The sequence below is a fragment of the Harpia harpyja genome, chromosome 9 (assembly GCF_026419915.1).
Source record: "Harpia harpyja isolate bHarHar1 chromosome 9, bHarHar1 primary haplotype, whole genome shotgun sequence".
NCBI classification, from domain to species: Eukaryota; Metazoa; Chordata; class Aves; order Accipitriformes; family Accipitridae; genus Harpia; species Harpia harpyja.
Window position 1 is genome coordinate 18,242,563 of NC_068948.1, and position 12,386 is coordinate 18,254,948.

The window sequence follows — 12,386 nt, forward strand, 5'->3', positions numbered from 1 at the left end:
CCCACAAAGTATTTTTTAGGTAGAAGGGAAAAACCAGAATAGATTTATAGATAATAAATATTGGGAAACAGAGAGTTAGAAGTTCAGAGTTGTGACACTTCCTTCCACCCTCCAGAGTAGCTCCCTAACACTTTATTTTTTCTATAATGCAAGTAGCAATTACTTTAGTGCATCTACAGCAGCTTAAGAGCCCAATGCAATGATGTGGATGATCAGAACACAATTTTGTGTAAGCTGAGAACAGAAACAAATAGCTGAAGCTGAGGACATAGGAGCAAAGAGGCAGAAATTAAAGCAAGTTAGCCATACAAAGGAAATGCCTAGAGCAAATAAGTAAATGCAACATAGATCCTGAGATTATGCTAAGTCAAAGTTGATTATCACTACTTAAAGTGACAACTTCTTCAAGCTTTTCTCCAAAATTGTCTTTCAACTTTCATACATTAAGTGAGTAGTAGTTGCTGTCTGTCTTGTCCTGAAGTCTATTTAATTCAATAGTTGTTACAGCCCACCTGAAGCATCAACACAACACACAACGCTCAAGCACTGGTGGGGAATTGAATTTGTATCTCATTTCCCTTTATGAAGATCATTCACAGGTCCCAGAGATCTGTTAAGATGTACTAGCACAATTAAATACAAATCAAGACTTACCTAACCCAGGCACACTTGTCATCACTATTCCATACCTAGTATCTAGCCTGTATCAGCCATTTATTTTAACTGAGGTGAATTGAAAAAGAAATTCCTGCCCATGGCACTTTGAGGAAAGAGTGGGTTGGTAGAAACTTGAACAAGAGAAGAGATGCTGCTTCTGGTATTCTTTTCATCCTCCTCCTTCTTCCTATTTTAAAGTATCAATAGAGAGGGGATCTTACATATATACACACACATTTTTAAGTGTGTACAGTATATATTCCATATATTATATATAAAACATTTTATATATAGAAGCAGGATTTTAAAAATGAACTTTTACACTTTTTTATTTAAGTAGGCTCAACTTACTTTCATGTGCTGGTTCACAAAATTCAGACTTCAATTCATCCCTGCCACCAGTTTTATACTTATGAAAACATGACCAGGAATAGTGACAAACATTGTACATGCTGATTTAACTGTCAACTGCAAGAGAATTTTGGTACCAGTTAAAAATCCATGGACATGTTAGCTAATTTGTCAAAGCTAGGAAAATCTTTATTGAGTTGCAGTGGGTCAGTGGCTACTGCAATATTCACTACAGCTTGATTCTGCAGTAGTTTTTGTATCTGATCCAATTCTGAAAACACTGTATATGTAGACCATTTAATACAAAGCTAAATAGAAGAATATGCACACTGGCTTTTTCTAGTATTTGCTTACAAAACTGGTTAGAAACAGGAAAGAAGATATTCTGTACCATAGAAATCTCTTTTCTGATTAACTTTCATAACATTGCACCTGAAGTTTTTTCTTTAACACACCATGTTGATTTTGACAAATCTACCATTATACAACATCGCATGATGTAGCTTACGGACCTTGGTATGATGTGTCACAATACAAAACTGTCAACCAGTACATCTAAAAAGGTACTTTTGTAAAGTGGTCTGAAAGACTCTGACTCAAGACAAGAGCAAGAACTGAAAGGGGCAGGGGCAGCATGGAACAGGACAGAAGGCAATAAGGTATTTCAGAATACTTGAAGAAGGGCTAATAAACTTTCATATTCACAGCTTTAATCCATACATTACTCATTAGATCAAAGGGTTTTCTGACAATACTGATTAAACAATGGTACCAGGCAGCTGCCTACCCTTTAGCCTATTACAGAAGGGGCTGAACAGAAGGCACAGGTAAATACTGAACTAGAGGGATGTCGTACTGATCTATTCAACAATCCAGTGATCTGTTAGCTTGGCTGCCTGTATTACATTTTCAGGGTGTGCATACAGGAAAGTTGCTCAGCATGTGAAAATGAGTAATAATGGAAGTAATTCTGCCTCCCCAACCACCAAAAATAAATCTGGAACACTTCTGGAAGAGGAAAAAGGGGGAAACTACTGCAGTTCCGGCAGTATTAGGTTCATCTTCAAAGCGTGTTTGTGTTTTGGGGTTTCCCTCCCCCACCTTACAATTGCAAGATACTGAAAATACTCAAAAAGGGAAAAGCTGGCTTTGCCTAAATTACTTGGTCAAGGCATTTAATTGGCTGAGGGCAAGAGAAATGTGCTGTTAGGTCCCTAACTTCCTGCTGTTAAGAGAAACTCTTGACTATTTATTTACTTGGTTCTGCAGGTAACAGTTGTGAAATTATTGGAACATCACTATACATGAATTACAAATACATGCTCAGCAATATAGTGACAAGGACATTCCCTTTGCGTTTAAGTGAAAATGTAAACAAACTTAAGAACTCTGGAATCAAAGTAGTACAAAAATCTCATTCACTGCTGCCTCATTAAAGAAGCTTTTAATTAGTACACAAATAATAATAATTTTGTCTTCCCTCCACCCTTGTTTTTGTTGTGTCAGATTCCACAGAATTACACTGATAAACTCATATTAATATACTTAAGGTAAAGGAATTCAGAACTGATTTTTTGACAGAAAGGAAGGATAGCATAGAACAGAGAAACAGATCTATTGACCCAAACATTCAAAACTAAATATGATCAGATACTGACACATTTAATATTAGTATTTCAATAAACATTTCATTCTCACGTAAAAGAAAAATACCCTTGTGCAGAATATCCTACTGAGCTTACTTTCACAATTGTGGAGTAATTTGGAATATTTAACTGTAATTTTCAGTATTCAGCTATTACAAGACTGAGATAATCGTATACGGCTAGATCAAGTGACTAAGTCATGTGGCGGGAAAAGGAAATCAGAAGAAAGGCAAGAACATTCTATGCATGCATCAGAATCAGCTACAGGATGCTGCTTTCAGTCTCATGCAAAAAATTCAGGTATTGAAAGTCAGATCAAATGCAGTACAAAGATAATGAAGCCTTAGCTTCGAATGAAGAAAAGAGGATGACAAATCTTTTGCAGAAGATTTAGTTCCCTCTGATGAACATTCAATAGAGCTACAGTGTAAGGAACTTCAGATCAATAACTGGATTTGCTATAGTAATTTAAAAATAAAGCAGCTGGGGAAAGTATCAGCAGTAATAGTCTCCTTAAGCAGATGCCTGCAGAGGTTGTGTCTAGAAAGGACTGTAATGAGTTTACACTTACTCCACCTATCCTATCCATAGGGGTAGGCTACTAATGATTGTTTGGTCCTTTTGCAGCAGTTAGTGTCTTATGCCTCACTAGATTAGATAAATGAGATAATTAAGGATCATGGGGAAAAGCTTGCTAATGATTAAAGCAAACATTGAACCAGCTTTCTATTTATTCCCCTTCCATACATTTCAGTTCTATCTGATTTACATCTGCAGTTTTATGTTTGTGAATCGTCATATATCAACGAGCAATTTGCCTTCTCTTCACTTTTAACATTTTTCATATATGAGAAATGTAACTAATGCCAGCATACACTACTTGGCAGATATCAGGTATCTGCTCAAATAATGGACAATAAAACTGATGTTTGAGCAGACAGATATATATTTCTCAAATATAAGAGCACTCCAGAGAAACAAACAGGTAGTCATACTGACACACATGCTTATAAATTGTAATGGCTCAAGAGCATCATACACAAAAACATATTCCCCTTAAGACAGTAAGTTGTTTGTAGGGTCACAAAAGTCTTTTCTTGTAAATTCTTTTTGTTAACTGAAACAGTGGATGAGTTTCTCCTATACATAAAATTTAGGACCATAGGTTTTGAACATATGGTCAGGATGTTTTGTTCTCTGGGCAGAATGTATGAAGTTGGGCGACAACTTCGTAATAACTGTGCAGGCTTTCCAGCTCATTAGCCACCTGAAAGTAATGAACTAGAAAAGGTACAGGAAGTTAATATTCAAGTATCTTCAGATTAGGTTCCTCCTGACTATACATTACAACAGTGACAATAGAAATGCTTACAGCTGAAATAATCCTGCTAGCAGCTTGGGTTGGGGGGTTCTTTTGGGTTTTGGAGGGGGGACAAGGGGAACAGTATAGGTTGACCATAAAAACTTTAAATCAGAGGGGAAATGAAGAAAAAAACAACTCTATAAAACATGGAGATAATTAGCAATTCTCCAATAGAACCTTTTTGTTTCAGAAAAAGTTTGTAACATTACTTCTGAAATTTAAAAAAAAATTAAAATGGTTCTACATTTTCTAAATGAAGAGAACATATTTGGTGCTTCAGAACAGCTTTTTGTTTAAAAACATTGCAAGTTAACTTACTATTATCATGTGAGCCATCTGTTCATGCCAGTGCTTTTCCTTTATTATAAAATTGTAGAAATTTTACTGTTCATCCCGACTTTCGTTTGGAAGCCATTTTATTTGTTCATTGTTATTATTAAAAAAAAAAACAAAACAAAAAACAACCTAAAACCAAAACCAAAAACCCAACACACAACTCAAAAGCAGGTACCCACTCATCCCTCAAAGTTATCCAGATGAGGCAGACTCCGCCGCCACCCCCCCCCCCCCCCCAGTTTTATACCAATTCCAGTCATTTGTGTCTGAGGATTTCTTTCTGGCATCAAGTGTGGTACCAAGTAGATCACTATTTTCCTCCCCTTGACACTTAATGGAAGAGCTTTCCAGTGCATGAAGGAGCTTACTACTTACACTTTAGTAAGTTCCTTTTTGGTTACACAAGCTTTTATTGAGCAAAGTTAGCCAAACCATAATGTCATCATCTATGCCATATTGAACTATGAGCACAAGTGTGCTTTCTGAACCTCCAGAGCAGCTGTTTTGATTCAAATACTTATTGCCAATGTCGTCTTTTTTTTTTTTTTTTTTTTGAGAAGTTTAAATGAACAGAGAACACTACAACTGTAAGAAAGCTGAGTGTTACTGCAGTTTTCCATCCCAAGCAGAATTTTTTCTTCCTTGGCTACATGTTTAGTATAGTTAACTTGCAAGTACAGCAAAAGTTACTGAAATTCAAAGCAACTCCAATACTCCTATAGGGTAATACTTTTTGTCCTACATATACACAGCATTTAGTATCCTAGAAGCACTATACTAGCTTATAAAAGAAAATCCAATCCAAGATTTGGATTCACCATAAAGTTCAACCTCAACCAATTTCTAATAGCTTTTTTCTATGCAAGTAATTCCATTTTAAAGCCTTACAATATCTGCTCTTTACCCCATTTTTTTGTGGGGAAAAAATAAGGGGGGATCTTATCACACTTCAAACCCATTCAAAGCACTAACTTAATGCCCGATTCATGTCCAAGCCCAAGAAGATTATAGGTAAATACACAAACCTTAGCTGTGATGAGCCGACTTAGTCTGTCTTTTTATGCCCTAACAACTTTCAAGGAGTAACTGAAGCAAGCTATGGCCTTCTCTGTTTATAATTTAGCAGAAAGTTTACTCCTGCTGTAAGAAAAACTTATCATTCCCATTCTTCCTCCCCTTTCAAAAGTCCCTCCCAACTATTCCAGAAAAACACTAACAAGGCATGTGTTAAAGGATGTCCTGGTTCAAGTATTGCAGTCTGATAAACATTTAGATAGTGCTCTCATTTTTGCATGCAAACCTATTCCTCCAACTTTTCTTACAGTCTTTCTACACTTTGAAATATTAGAAAGCCTACATGCAGAGGCTTACCAATACAAGCAGTAGCGCCCCTTATAAGTAAACTTCTATATGATCAAAATTGAAGTTTGCTTCAAAAAAGTGTCCATTTAAAGCTCTGGAAACACCTAAAAAGATTTAAATCCCTAACAATTACTCATTTTCATTTTTTTTTCCCCCACCTGACCTCATTTAGCACAGCAGAAGCCTACCTTTCCTCGTCTATTAAGACTTCAATAAAATCATTCATTTACAGTTAACTGCAACAGTATTCACATTTAGACCTGAATATTAATTGACTGATAATGAGATGATAAAGCTGCTTTTCTCTGCAGGTGTACCAATCAATTTCAATGAAACTGAAGAAGTATTTTTCCTTACTGCATCTAAAATTAAAAAGTGATTTATGTTTTCTAATAAAGTGCTTTTCATTGATCTCCTTCTGAAAAAGTACGGTTTCATTTGCACCTTTTAAAATTATAATAGTTTCCGTTTGTATAGGAATGATTTTCCAATATTGTTTTGGCTCCGATTGATGATTAGCTTTAATATGGCTTTGCAGAATAAGAAAACCCTCCAAAGAATTTCTAACTTCTATTAAACTTTAAAATTTCTAGTCAACAGAATGAACCTTTTTAAAGACACAAAAGCATCAGAATAATTTTTAAGCTAGTATTTCTCTTGGACTTCTCCATTTGTACAAACTGTTCACTATTACTGTTAGTCAATGTAGCTCCAATGCTACTTAAAGACTTTTGCCAGCCATCAGTAACAAATCCAGCTTGCAGCAATTCAAAGTACCATCATCTATTAAAATCTTCTAGCAAATGCTTGAACTAACAGAGCAATTAGATTTCACTTCAAAATTAGTGTCTTCCAAGTGATAATAATTAAGGAACAATGAAAAGAATGGTATATTCTGATCATGTGTTCAAATACCAGGCTCAGTATAGGGACCAGTAAAATTGGGTACAGCTTGTTTGCTTCAGTACCAAGAGACAACAACAAGAATGAAAATATGGGATATGGAGTAAAACACATATAAATATAGGTATAAATATTGCTATACACTTGGAGAAAACTAAGGACAGAAGCTTGGCCCCAACTCCCATGAGCTCCAGAGTTCTGGCACCTTACTGAGCACAGGTGCTTAACCAAGCTGGCACCCATGATATGTGCAAAAAACATTGGTACTTGATGAAAAAAATTAAAATCAATGTTTTCATATTTTAGTATCTGTAGAACAGTGTTGTGTATTGTAAGAGTGATCTGAAATAGGCAGAAGAGCAGCTATGTTTTCTTTGCCAAATGAGAAGCCGAAAGAGAGGACAGCAATCTTCAGCATTCTCAGTGACTACTCACCACGTAACTAACTACTTTTGACACTGGAAGTGACCATAAACTCCACTGCAATCTTACAAAACTTTTCAGAGCAGTAAAGACTGTACTTAAAGAATCACCCGGTATCCTTACATTTTAGACACCAGAAGAGTGCTAGATATTAACTATGGATCTGCAAGTGACTGTCACCCCAAAAGGAATATCTCTTATCAAAACACATATTTCATAACATGTGACCATATTGAGTAAAAACATTAAAATTAAACAAGCAAACAATGCTTATTTACAACATTTATTTTACCAGAGGATTAAGCCTATCCAGATGGGATCCGACACCAGCACTGCAGACAGAAACCATCCCAGAACAAGCCAAAGTGAAAAACATACAAACCAAGAGATTGCATTGTTCTGATATACATATAGTAAGATGGAGTCTGACAGATAAGGAGGGAGACTCAACATAAGCTCTAGAAAGTTCAAATAAAATGGACCAGGGCTAGGAAGCTGACTCCAGGAACCAGGAGTAGATAGCTACAGAGACAAAAATGATGCCAGGACTCAGGAGTTAAGATCCTAAAGCACAGTCTTAGTGAAAAGCAAGTGTGCAGCCGAGACATAGTACTCACAGTCTTATATAGGCTTCCCTTAAAAGATCTGTTTAGAATAATAATTTCCCATCACAGCAAAGCCTAGGAATTTAACCAGATAAATACTATAAATACTTGCTGTTTGTCTAAGACATTTTTTGGCAGAAAATCTAGAATAAATTCACCAGAAAGCAGCAATTTTGGCTAGACAGAAGCTACAGAAGTTAAATGGACCCAAGAATCAAGTATGTAAGAAAGTAGCATTTACTATGACAGCTTTTAACTAGACTCTTTCATATAGTTTGTAGATGACTGAAACAAATATTCTTTTTAATTTGAGATGAATTCTACTTACTGCAGAACTGCATGACAAATACAGGAAATAGCTTTCAGTCAGAAAGTCTGCTTTCAAGGATTCATTACTTTTGGAGTTTTCTAGAGCTACATGCATAAACTCATGAATAAAACATAATTAATTTTCCTCTGATATAGAGTATTTAATCTGAAGAATTTAGCTTCTTAACAGTATCACCTAGCCATACCACACCTCTGTACATTGGAAAGTAATTAATTTTCTTACTGCACTGTAAGAGAGTAAAACACATTTAAATTAAAATAGATTTTAAATATACTATTTTCAATGGTAGACAAAGTTGTTTTTTCCAATTTGTTAAGAATCATCATCTAAAGACAGCAAGCCTAAACTCATGATGATTTTTAACTGTACTTCAAGAACATTTTCTTCTCACATTTGAAGCGGAGTACACAGCAGTTCAAGACATTTACTGTAATAAAAATCTTACATCTCCAGTATTATTCTGAACTCTCCCCAGAGTGCTATCATCACATTTCTGTAAAGCAAAGCAAAAGTACGATTTTCAGCCACTGAAGAACAACAACAAAAAAAAGTAAGTTTCAAAGTAACCATGGTTTAGAGGCAACATGTATTTTCTCAAAGGTCTCCCAATAGGATCCTCCATTGAGCCACTGACCTTATCTAACTACTGCTTAATTTTAGGAGTAATTTGTACCCTTTTGGAATCATATTTGACAACAGCAAAAAGAGTTTTAAAGTTTTACCCAGGAGCTCGACAGAGTGGAGGCACACAAAAAAAAAATAGTCTGCCACTAAAAACGTTCTCCTTAACTTAGTGCTACAGATGCCCAAATGTGGCCAATAGGCACTGGTCCCACAACACCAATAAGGGCAACAGAAAATACTTTAGAACACAAGCACTAGATAAAACATTTTAAGCATTCAATTCATAACAACGGAAAAAATTTAGATCAAAGCCTTGTTAAAAACATACAGCCTTTCTGACTGGTAAATTTAAGAGATCTATGCAAATTTAGTGTGTTGCATTCTTCCCTACTGGTCATCAGCAAAGATTGCGTACCCGCATTCCCCAATACAGATTTTAGTCTTATAATTCCTTTTACAACATTGCCCTCTAGTGGGTATTGCCTGCAGATGTTTTCTTGAACAGTAGATCAATTCCTTTGCTTCAGTGATTTAGTACTTCTGAAGAAAATTTAATAGGTCTCACCAAGTATTTTTGTATGCAGTAAGTGTTCTACAGCTGGGAGAGGAGGAGAAGGATATGCAGATAAGGTCTCACTTCATCTCTAGCCCAGCCTTCCTGGCATTTCAGTTAATTATAAAAAGTGTTTTGAATTGCAGATGGGAAGGACCATTAATTCCAAAAAAGCCTAGTGCATAGATTCCACCACAAATTCCAGTTCAAACTACTGATTTACCTCTCTGTCACTCCGTATTTTTGTTGAAGTGGAGAATAAGACACATAGCACATACATGAAATGATGTTAACAACTTATCTGAAAAAAGTTACATTTATTTTTTCTATGGAATAGAGCACTTCTATATTAAGAAGTAATTTTTTTCTCTATGTATAATTTTATACATACAGACACACACCCTCTCTTAAGTGTTCAAGATAGAAGTAATTTCTTGAGAAATGTTAGTGGTTATCAAAAGCAGTTTTGGGGTGGGGGAGCACCAAACACACACACAAACATCAATCTCACTACATTTGACAAAGTCACAAAACCAGTACACTCCAGTAGTTCAGTCAGCAGCATAATCCTTTCCAGGCCCCTGGGGCATTCCATTAAGGATGACTGGATGGTAGATGAGGAAAAAACCAAGAGTTTCAAGAGGTGTTGCTTGTTTGTTTTTTTAAAAATAACGGAGGAGGTAGGCACTACAGTGACTCTGCAATATTTAAGTTAATAGTTACATAGCAACTCTTGCACAGGCAACAGTTTTCCTCTGTCTTTGAAGAAAATATACCAACTGTTTTTCCTCCCAAGGAGACACACAGAGGTAACAAGAAAAGAAGAAAGCTGAAGATAAGTGCATATAACAGCTCCCAGGATACAAAGATAAGATTACAGAACAGGGGCATTGGGGAAGGGAAGAGTGCAAGGAAAGAAACCCAAACAAACCCACCCCCCAATAAAAGCCCTGATGTTTGGAGGTCAAATACTCTTGTACCAGGCTCTAAGACCCAAGAGACAGTGTGTGCCTACCACATCATTTTCCATCCCTGCAGTGTTTGTGATGAATTATGGTACAATGCACAGCCTTCTGAGCTAGCTCTACACATTACTAGCTAGCAAGGCACAGATCACTAGCCCTGTCTTGGGCTCCACAACACTACTGCTACATGTGAATCCATTACAGTCATCTTTAAAAAACTGTTTTAGATACAAACTGATCTGCATCTCCATCTCCCTCTGTAGCAGTATCCTATTATATTTTATCTGTTACAACAGCCTGGACCCCAAACCCCTAGCTCTGAAGAGCAGCACCTCTGATATGTGCACAGATAAGCTGTGCCACAAGAGGAAGAAGTCATGCAGAATGCAGCAGGACAGAACACTAGATGACCCTTGTTTTGTGGGGAAAGGAAAAGAATGTTGAAGATGGCAGAAGTCTTTGAGTTACAGGAAGCCAAAAAGCAGCTCATAGGATTATCTTAGTGAAAACACAAGCAACAAGGGACTTGCATGCAATGTCTGAAAGAAGCTACGGACATTCAGTACCACTAGCTTAAAATCTTGAACGATCGTCTACTTAATTTCCAGAATATGAAAACATCAAAGTATCAGCAAAAATAATTTGCTTAGAACAATATAAATTTTTTATTGATAGTATTGATTGTATTGATAGTAAATTGATAGTAAAAGCTATCAATACACTACAAACTACTGGCAAGTTCTGTGACTTCAATTGTGTACCAAGAAGTGCTGAACTATGCAGTCAATGCCTTAAGCTAACTACTTGACGATCAAGTACCATTTTAAAAATTCATGTTAAAACTGCTAGCTGCAAGAACTGAACTGGTAGTCAAAACTGCAAGTAGTCCAATTTTTCCTGGAACTGCAGCTTTCTCCTCCCATAAGAGACCAGACCTAGGAAATCCTGCACTGGGTCTCCAGAGAAAGAGAAGCACACCAAGTTTTTTTTTATATGACCAAATATGGATACCTTAGGTCGCAAACTACCGCTAAAACGTTAGGATCCAGTTCATAAGAGAAAGACAAAATTTATACATACCATGTATACCATCAGTAGCAACAGGCACCTCTGTTAACAGTGGCCACTTCCAGTTCTCAGCCAGGCTGTCTACAATTTTGAAACAGTTGGGGTGATACCAGTCATTTGGATAAGGAACACCTGCATGACTTGTTTAACATCTGAAACTAATTGTCCAATATTAATCTAAAATAAGATACCAGCCACCCCCCCAAACCTAACAGTTACACAGCTATTCAGTGATAGACTAACTCCTGTTATAAATTTCTGGATTCAACTCCCATGAGCTTCAGGTTGCTAAGTATACAGAAGTACACACATGGCTATCCTATCTGTTAGAGTATTCACTGGCAGTAGAATTATGCCTAGGTTGCCCCAGTTAAACTCTCAGTTTACACAGATGTAGCAGCTGTATTTCATACTCACAAGTGAACATCGCCAGCATTTAAAACGAGATGCTAATGCAGACATATAAAATCACAAACCAACATGTATTTAGCTGAAGAGAGGCTCTAAATCTTCTTACTATGGCTTAATTCTGACAAGTGTTAAACATTTATTTGGAAGTGCCAGCCACCTTTAACTTCTGCTTTCTTCACTGGCTCTTGAGGGTATAACGAAAAAAATCACAGCAAGTAGTAACAGACCTCGTATCTCTTTCCTACTCATCCCTCCTGCAATGCAAATTGAGGTAACTCCAATAGGTGTATTAAATAAAGTGTCATTTACTGAAAGACTGCTTACTGGACTGAAAACTCCATGTTAGTGAGATATCCAACATAGCAAGAAACAGACCCTTTGGAGAAATGCATCTACTCTTCCTCCTCTACCCAAAGGTTAATTTTGTCGTTTACAGGTATAACATAACATGACAGTTAATTGCATGAGGTTTGGATACATGAATATGGGAGAAATACTACTTTTTCTAAACACAAATGAGTGACACATGGCTCAAGTATTTCCAAGTATTTGATTTAAGAAAAACAGTATTTTCACCTACAAGATTTTACTTGTTAGCTGACCTAACCTAATGAATCATTTTTTGCCTCCAGATTGATACATCATTCAAGGACAGAACAAGAGAGGGGGACCCCCACAAAAAACCCCAAACTACTCAACAGTCGATAAACAAAAAATCTCTAGTCTTTAGTAACCTCCCCTCCATCCAAAGTAACCTGTCTTAATAAACAAACTTTGTCCTCCACTCA